The sequence below is a fragment of the Lonchura striata genome, chromosome 30, assembly GCF_050655825.1.
Source record: "Lonchura striata isolate lonStrDom1 chromosome 30, ASM5065582v1, whole genome shotgun sequence".
Classification (NCBI taxonomy): Eukaryota; Metazoa; Chordata; class Aves; order Passeriformes; family Estrildidae; genus Lonchura; species Lonchura striata.
The window spans coordinates 10,235,830-10,245,217 of NC_140732.1; positions in this window are offsets into that span (position 1 = coordinate 10,235,830).

Consider the following 9,388-nt stretch of genomic DNA (forward strand, 5'->3'; position numbering starts at 1 on the left):
GGGATGAGGTGAAGAAAGGTCCTGTGGGGTGTTCCCTTCCCTACACAGGCCTTTGCCAGACCCTTAAACAATGGGGTGCCAGATTTTCATTGCCAAGATAATTAACAATCTTTCCCCTGGCCAAACAGGAATTGTGCTACCAAAATTGCAAACAGTGAATGATTTCTCGCAGACCACATCTGCCACCACCAGGAACTCTCACTGCCTTTGGAGAGCAGCACGCCTCCAGTAAACACACATCAACACACAGGGAGAGTGAGGTTGGTTTTACACGGAAAATGGGCAGAGGTCGGGTCACAAGGCCTGTGGTCCCAAGTGACTTTCTACATCTTTTTGTTCTGAATGGCACAGGATTTATCCAGGAGAAAAACTGCTGCCAGCACCTCCTTGACACTGACATCAGGAAGTGTAGAGAGTGAGCCATGTTTCACACAGAATAGGGCCAGCGAAAGAGCCCAAGAGCCAGGGGCCACGAAAAAAGGGTTGCCCCTTGAAAATCTGAATGGAGAAGGATGTGTTGTGGACCCAAGCTGCTTTCATGTCGATGAGGGGTTGCTTTGATGATCCCAAGCACAAATCGCAAACCGACTTCAGGAACCAAGACTGGCGAGCGTGCTTTCCTAGGGAAAAGATCTGGAATTAGCGCACAGAACCTTGCGTCCATGCGTGGACAACTGAGTGCAGAAAATATGAACATAGAAAAATATAACCCAGGCCCAAAGAGCACCCACCTCAAACTCGTGCTGCCCTGATAGACCCAAGGGAGCCCTACAAACTGACATCAGGAACCTGGACTGCTGAGTTTTCTTTCCCAGGGAAAATGGAAAAAGGATGTGCCCAGGGGCACCTAGCCCTGACTGCAAATAATCCTTATATCAAAGGATGGACCCCACACCGAAGCTGTGCCCACCTCAAACTTGTACTGCCCTGATAGACCCAAGGGAGCCCTACAAACTGACATCAGGAACCTGGACTGCTGAGTTTTCTTTCCCAGAGAAAATGGAAAAAGAATGTGCCCAGGGGCCCCTCGCCCAGGGCTGCGACCTCACTGCAAAGAATCCTTATATTGAAGAATGGACCCCACACCGAAGTTGTCCCCACCTCAAACTTGTGCTGCCCTAATAGACCCAAGGGAGCCCTACAAACTGACATCAGGAACCTGGACTGCTGAGTTTTCTTTCCCAGGGAAAATGGAAAAAGGATGTGCCCAGGGGCCCCTGGCCCTGACTGCAAAAAATCCTTATATCGAAGGATGGACCCCACACCAAAGTTGGCCCCACCTCAAACTTGTGCTGCCCTGATAGACCCAAGGCAGCCCTACAAACTGACATCAGGAACCTGGACTGCTGAGTTTTCTTTCCCAGGGAAAATGGAAAAAGGTTGTGCCCGGGGGCCCCTGGTTCTGGCTGCAAAGAATCCTTATATCGAAGGATGGACCCCACACAGAAGTTGTCCCCACCTCAAACTTGTGCTGCCCTGATAGACCCAAGGGAGCCCTACAAACTGACATCAGGAACCTGGACTGCTGAGTTTTCTTTCCCAGGGAAAATGGAAAAAGGATGTGCCCTGGGGCCCCTGGCCCTGACTGCAAAAAATCCTTATATCGAAGGATGGAGCCCACACCGAAGTTGTCCCCACCTCAAACTTGTGCTGCCCTGATAGACCCAAGGGAGCCCTACAAACTGACATCAGGAACCTGGGCTGCTGAGTTTTCTTTCCCAGGGAAAATGGAAAAAGGTTGTGCCCAGGGGCGGCTGGCCTTGGGGAGGGACCTCACTACAAGAAATCCTTATATTGAAGGATGGAGCCCACACCGAAGTTGTCCCCACCTCAAACTTGTGCTACCCTGATAGACCCAAGGGAGCCCTACAAAATGACATCAGGAACCTGGACTGCTGAGTTTTCTTTCCCAGGGAAAATGGAAAAAGGTTGTGCCCAGGGTCCCCTAGCCCTGGACAGGGCCCTCACTACAAAAAATCCTTATATCGAAGGATGGAGCCCACACCGAAGTTGTCCCCACCTCAAACTTGTGCTGCCCTGATAGACCCAAGGGAGCCCTACAAACTGACATCAGGAACCTGGACTGCTGAGTTTTCTTTCCCAGGGAAAATGGCCAAAGGTTGTTCCCAGGGTCCCTTGGCTCTGACTGAAAAAAATCCTTATATCGAAGGATGGACCCCACACCAAAGTTCTCCCCACCTCAAACTTGTGCTGCCCTGATACACCCAAGGGAGCCCTACAAACTGACATCAGGAACCTGGACTGCTGAGTTTTCTTTCCCAGGGAAAATGGAAAAAGGATGTGCCCGGGGGCCCCTGGCCCTGACTGCAAAAAATCCTTATATCGAAGGATGGACCCCACACCGAAGTTGTCCCCACCTCAAACTTGTGCTGCCCTGATAGACCCAAGGGAGCCCTACAAACTGACATCAGGAACCTGGACTGCTGAGTTTTCTTTCCCAGGGAAAATGGCCAAAGGTTGTGCCCGGGGGTCCTTGGCCCTGACTGAAAAATATCCTTATATCGAAGGATGGACCCCACACCGAAGTTGTCCGCACCTCAAACTTGTGCTGCCCTGATAGACCCAAGGGAGCCCTACAAACTGACATCAGGAACCTGGACTGCTGAGTTTTCTTTCCCAGGGAAAATGGAAAAAGTATGTGCCCAGGGGCCCCTGCCCCTCACTGCAAAAAATCCTTATATCGAAGGATGGACCCCACACCGAAGCTCTCCCCACCTCAAACTTGTGCTGCCCTGATAGACCCAAGGGAGCCCTACAAACTGACATCAGGAACCTGGACTGCTGAGTTTTCTTTCCCAGGGAAAATGGAAAAAGGAAGTGCCCTGGGGCCCCTGGCCCTGACTGCAAAAAATCCTTATATCGAAGGATGCATCCCACACCGAAGTTGTCCCCACCTCAAACTTGTGCTGCCCTGATACACCCAAGGGAGCTCTACAAACTGACATCAGGAACCTGGACTGCTGAGTTTTCTTTCCCAGGGAAAATGGAAAAAGGTTGTGCCCAGGGGCGGCTGGCCTTGGGCAGGGACCTCACTACAAGAAATCCTTATATCGAAGGATGGAGCCCACACCGAAGTTGTCCCCACCTCAAACTTGTGCTGCCCTGATAGACCCAAGGGAGCCCTACAAACTGACATCAGGAACCTGGACTGCTGAGTTTTCTTTCCCAGGGAAAATGGCCAAATGATGTACCCAGGGGCCCCTGGACCTGGGTAGGGACCTCACTACAAAGAATCCTTATATCGAAGGATGGACCCCACACCGAAGTTGTCCCCACCTCAAACTTGTGCTGCCCTGATAGACCCAAGGGAGCCCTACAAACTGACATCAGGAACCTGGACTGCTGAGTTTTCTTTCCCAGGGAAAATGGAAAAAGGATGTGCCCGGGGGCCCCTGGCACTGACTGCAAAGAATCCTTATATCGAAGGATGGACCCCACACCGAAGTTGTCCCCACCTCAAACTTGTGCTGCCCTGATAGACCCAAGGGAGCCCTACAAACTGACATCAGGAACCTGGACTGCTGAGTTTTCTTTCCCAGGGAAAATGGCCAAAGGTTGTGCCCGGGGGCCCTTGGCCCTGACTGCAAAAAATCCTTATATCGAAGGATGGACCCCACACCAAAGTTGTCCCCACCTCAAACTTGTACTGCCCTGATAGACCCAAGGGAGCCCTACAAACTGACATCAGGAACCTGGACTGCTGAGTTCCCTTTCCCAGGGAAAATGGAAAAAGGATGTGCCCAGGGGCCCCTGGCCCTGACTGCAAAAAATCCTTATATCGAAGCATGGACCCCACACCGAAGTTGTCCCCACCTCAAAATTGTGCTACCCTGATAGACCCAAGGGAGCCCTACAAACTGACATCAGGAACCTGGACTGCTGAGTTTTCTTTCCCAGGGAAAATGGAAAAAGGATGTGCCCAGGGGCCCCTGGCCCTGACTGCAAAAAATCCTTATATCGAAGGATGCACCCCACACCGAAGTTGTCCCCACCTCAAACTTGTGCTTCCCTGATAGACCCAAGGGAGCCCTACAAACTGACATCAGGAACCTGGACTGCTGAGTTTTCTTTCCCAGGGAAAATGGAAAAAGGATGTGCCCTGGGGCCCCTGGCCCTGACTGCAAAAAATCCTTATATCGAAGGATGCACCCCACACCGAAGTTGTCCCCACCTCAAACTTGTGCTGCCCTGATAGACCCAAGGGAGCCCTATAAACTGACATCAGGAACCTGGACTGCTGAGTTTTCTTTCCCAGGGAAAATGGAAAAAGGTTGTGCCCGGGGGCCCTTGGCCCTGACTGAAAAAAATCCTTATATCGAAGGATGGACCCCACACCGAAGTTGTCCCCACCTCAAACTTGTGCTGCCCTGATAGACCCAAGGGAGCCCTACAAACTGACATCAGGAACCTGGACTGCTGAGTTTTCTTTCCCAGGGAAAATGGCCAAAGGATGTGCCCAGGGGCCCCTGGACCTGACTGCAAAAAATCCTTATATCGAAGGATGGACCCCACACCGAAGTTGTCCCCACCTCAAACTTGTGCTGCCCTGATAGACCCAAGGGAGCCCTACAAACTGACATCAGGAACCTGGACTGCTGAGTTTTCTTTCCCAGGGAAAATGGCCAAATGTGATGCCCAGGGGCCCCTGGACCTGGGTAGGGACCTCATTGCAAAGAATCCTTATATCGAAGGATGGACCCCACACCGAAGTTGTCCCCACCTCAAACTTGTGCTGCCCTGATAGACCCAAGGGAGCCCTACAAACTGACATCAGGAACCTGGACTGCTGAGTTTTCTTTCCCAGGGAAAATGGAAAAAGGATGTGCCGGGGGCCCCTGGCCCTGACTGCAAAGAATCCTTATATCGAAGGATGGACCCCACACCGAAGTTGTCCCCACCTCAAACTTGTGCTGCCCTGATAGACCCAAGGGAGCCCTACAAACTGACATCAGGAACCTGGACTGCTGAGTTTTCTTTCCCAGGGAAAATGGAAAAAGGATGTGCCCAGGGGCCCCTGTCCCTGACTGCAAAAAATCCTTATATCGAAGGATGGACCCCACACCGAAGTTGTCCCCACCTCAAACTTGTGCTGCCCTGATACACCCAAGGGAGCCCTACAAACTGACATCAGGAACCTGGACTGCTGAGTTTTCTTTCCCAGGGAAAATGGCCAAATGATGTACCCAGGGGCCCCTGGACCTGGGTAGGGACCTCACTACAAAGAATCCTTATATCGAAGGATGGACCCCACACCGAAGTTGTCCCCACCTCAAACTTGTGCTGCCCTGATAGACCCAAGGGAGCCCTACAAACTGACATCAGGAACCTGGACTGCTGAGTTTTCTTTCCCAGGGAAAATGGAAAAAGGATGTGCCCGGGGGCCCCTGGCACTGACTGCAAAGAATCCTTATATCGAAGGATGGACCCCACACCGAAGTTGTCCCCACCTCAAACTTGTGCTGCCCTGATAGACCCAAGGGAGCACTACAAACTGACATCAGGAACCTGGACTGCTGAGTTTTCTTTCCCAGGGAAAATGGCCAAAGGTTGTGCCCGGGGGCCCTTGGCCCTGACTGAAAAAAATCCTTATATCGAAGGATGGACCCCACACCAAAGTTGTCCCCACCTCAAACTTGTACTGCCCTGATAGACCCAAGGGAGCCCTACAAACTGACATCAGGAACCTGGACTGCTGAGTTCCCTTTCCCAGGGAAAATGGAAAAAGGATGTGCCCAGGGGCCCCTGGCCCTGACTGCAAAAAATCCTTATATCGAAGGATGCACCCCACACCGAAGTTGTCCCCACCTCAAACTTGTGCTTCCCTGATAGACCCAAGGGAGCCCTACAAACTGACATCAGGAACCTGGACTGCTGAGTTCCCTTTCCCAGGGAAAATGGAAAAAGGATGTGCCCAGGGGCCCCTGGCCCTGACTGCAAAAAATCCTTATATCGAAGGATGCACCCCACACCGAAGTTGTCCCCACCTCAAAATTGTGCTACCCTGATAGACCCAAGGGAGCCCTACAAACTGACATCAGGAACCTGGACTGCTGAGTTTTCTTTCCCAGGGAAAATGGAAAAAGGATGTGCCCAGGGGCCCCTGGCCCTGACTGCAAAAAATCCTTATATCGAAGGATGCACCCCACACCGAAGTTGTCCCCACCTCAAACTTGTGCTTCCCTGATAGACCCAAGGGAGCCCTACAAACTGACATCAGGAACCTGGACTGCTGAGTTTTCTTTCCCAGGGAAAATGGAAAAAGGATGTGCCCTGGGGCCCCTGGCCCTGACTGCAAAAAATCCTTATATCGAAGGATGCACCCCACACCGAAGTTGTCCCCACCTCAAACTTGTGCTGCCCTGATAGACCCAAGGGAGCCCTATAAACTGACATCAGGAACCTGGACTGCTGAGTTTTCTTTCCCAGGGAAAATGGAAAAAGGTTGTGCCCGGGGGCCCTTGGCCCTGACTGAAAAAAATCCTTATATCGAAGGATGGACCCCACACCGAAGTTGTCCCCACCTCAAACTTGTGCTGCCCTGATAGACCCAAGGGAGCCCTACAAACTGACATCAGGAACCTGGACTGCTGAGTTTTCTTTCCCAGGGAAAATGGCCAAAGGATGTGCCCAGGGGCCCCTGGACCTGACTGCAAAAAATCCTTATATCGAAGGATGGAGCCCACACCGAAGTTGTCCCCACCTCAAACTTGTGCTGCCCTGATAGACCCAAGGGAGCCCTACAAACTGACATCAGGAACCTGGACTGCTGAGTTTTCTTTCCCAGGGAAAATGGCCAAATGTGATGCCCAGGGGCCCCTGGACCTGGGTAGGGACCTCATTGCAAAGAATCCTTATATCGAAGGATGGACCCCACACCGAAGTTGTCCCCACCTCAAACTTGTGCTGCCCTGATAGACCCAAGGGAGCCCTACAAACTGACATCAGGAACCTGGACTGCTGAGTTTTCTTTCCCAGGGAAAATGGAAAAAGGATGTGCCGGGGGCCCCTGGCCCTGACTGCAAAGAATCCTTATATCGAAGGATGGACCCCACACCGAAGTTGTCCCCACCTCAAACTTGTGCTGCCCTGATAGACCCAAGGGAGCCCTACAAACTGACATCAGGAACCTGGACTGCTGAGTTTTCTTTCCCAGGGAAAATGGAAAAAGGATGTGCCCAGGGGCCCCTGTCCCTGACTGCAAAAAATCCTTATATCGAAGGATGGACCCCACACCGAAGTTGTCCCCACCTCAAACTTGTGCTGCCCTGATACACCCAAGGGAGCCCTACAAACTGACATCAGGAACCTGGACTGCTGAGTTTTCTTTCCCAGGGAAAATGGCCAAATGATGTACCCAGGGGCCCCTGGACCTGGGTAGGGACCTCACTACAAAGAATCCTTATATCGAAGGATGGACCCCACACCGAAGTTGTCCCCACCTCAAACTTGTGCTGCCCTGATAGACCCAAGGGAGCCCTACAAACTGACATCAGGAACCTGGACTGCTGAGTTTTCTTTCCCAGGGAAAATGGAAAAAGGATGTGCCCGGGGGCCCCTGGCACTGACTGCAAAGAATCCTTATATCGAAGGATGGACCCCACACCGAAGTTGTCCCCACCTCAAACTTGTGCTGCCCTGATAGACCCAAGGGAGCACTACAAACTGACATCAGGAACCTGGACTGCTGAGTTTTCTTTCCCAGGGAAAATGGCCAAAGGTTGTGCCCGGGGGCCCTTGGCCCTGACTGAAAAAAATCCTTATATCGAAGGATGGACCCCACACCAAAGTTGTCCCCACCTCAAACTTGTACTGCCCTGATAGACCCAAGGGAGCCCTACAAACTGACATCAGGAACCTGGACTGCTGAGTTCCCTTTCCCAGGGAAAATGGAAAAAGGATGTGCCCAGGGGCCCCTGGCCCTGACTGCAAAAAATCCTTATATCGAAGGATGCACCCCACACCGAAGTTGTCCCCACCTCAAACTTGTGCTTCCCTGATAGACCCAAGGGAGCCCTACAAACTGACATCAGGAACCTGGACTGCTGACTTTTCTTTCCCAGGGAAAATGGAAAAAGGATGTGCCCTGGGGCCCCTGGCCCTGACTGCAAAAAATCCTTATATCGAAGGATGCACCCCACACCGAAGTTGTCCCCACCTCAAACTTGTGCTGCCCTGATAGACCCAAGGGAGCCCTATAAACTGACATCAGGAACCTGGACTGCTGAGTTTTCTTTCCCAGGGAAAATGGAAAAAGGTTGTGCCCGGGGGCCCTTGGCCCTGACTGAAAAAAATCCTTATATCGAAGGATGGACCCCACACCGAAGTTGTCCCCACCTCAAACTTGTGCTGCCCTGATAGACCCAAGGGAGCCCTACAAACTGACATCAGGAACCTGGACTGCTGAGTTTTCTTTCCCAGGGAAAATGGCCAAAGGATGTGCCCAGGGGCCCCTGGACCTGACTGCAAAAAATCCTTATATCGAAGGATGGAGCCCACACCGAAGTTGTCCCCACCTCAAACTTGTGCTGCCCTGATAGACCCAAGGGAGCCCTACAAACTGACATCAGGAACCTGGACTGCTGAGTTTTCTTTCCCAGGGAAAATGGCCAAATGTGATGCCCAGGGGCCCCTGGACCTGGGTAGGGACCTCATTGCAAAGAATCCTTATATCGAAGGATGGACCCCACACCGAAGTTGTCCCCACCTCAAACTTGTGCTGCCCTGATAGACCCAAGGGAGCCCTACAAACTGACATCAGGAACCTGGACTGCTGAGTTTTCTTTCCCAGGGAAAATGGAAAAAGGATGTGCCGGGGGCCCCTGGCCCTGACTGCAAAGAATCCTTATATCGAAGGATGGACCCCACACCGAAGTTGTCCCCACCTCAAACTTGTGCTGCCCTGATAGACCCAAGGGAGCCCTACAAACTGACATCAGGAACCTGGACTGCTGAGTTTTCTTTCCCAGGGAAAATGGAAAAAGGATGTGCCCAGGGGCCCCTGTCCCTGACTGCAAAAAATCCTTATATCGAAGGATGGACCCCACACCGAAGTTGTCCCCACCTCAAACTTGTGCTGCCCTGATACACCCAAGGGAGCCCTACAAACTGACATCAGGAACCTGGACTGCTGAGTTTTCTTTCCCAGGGAAAATGGCCAAATGATGTACCCAGGGGCCCCTGGACCTGGGTAGGGACCTCACTACAAAGAATCCTTATATCGAAGGATGGACCCCACACCGAAGTTGTCCCCACCTCAAACTTGTGCTTCCCTGATAGACCCAAGGGAGCCCTACAAACTGACATCAGGAACCTGGACTGCTGAGTTTTCTTTCCCAGGGAAAATGGAAAAAGGATGTGCCCGGGGGCC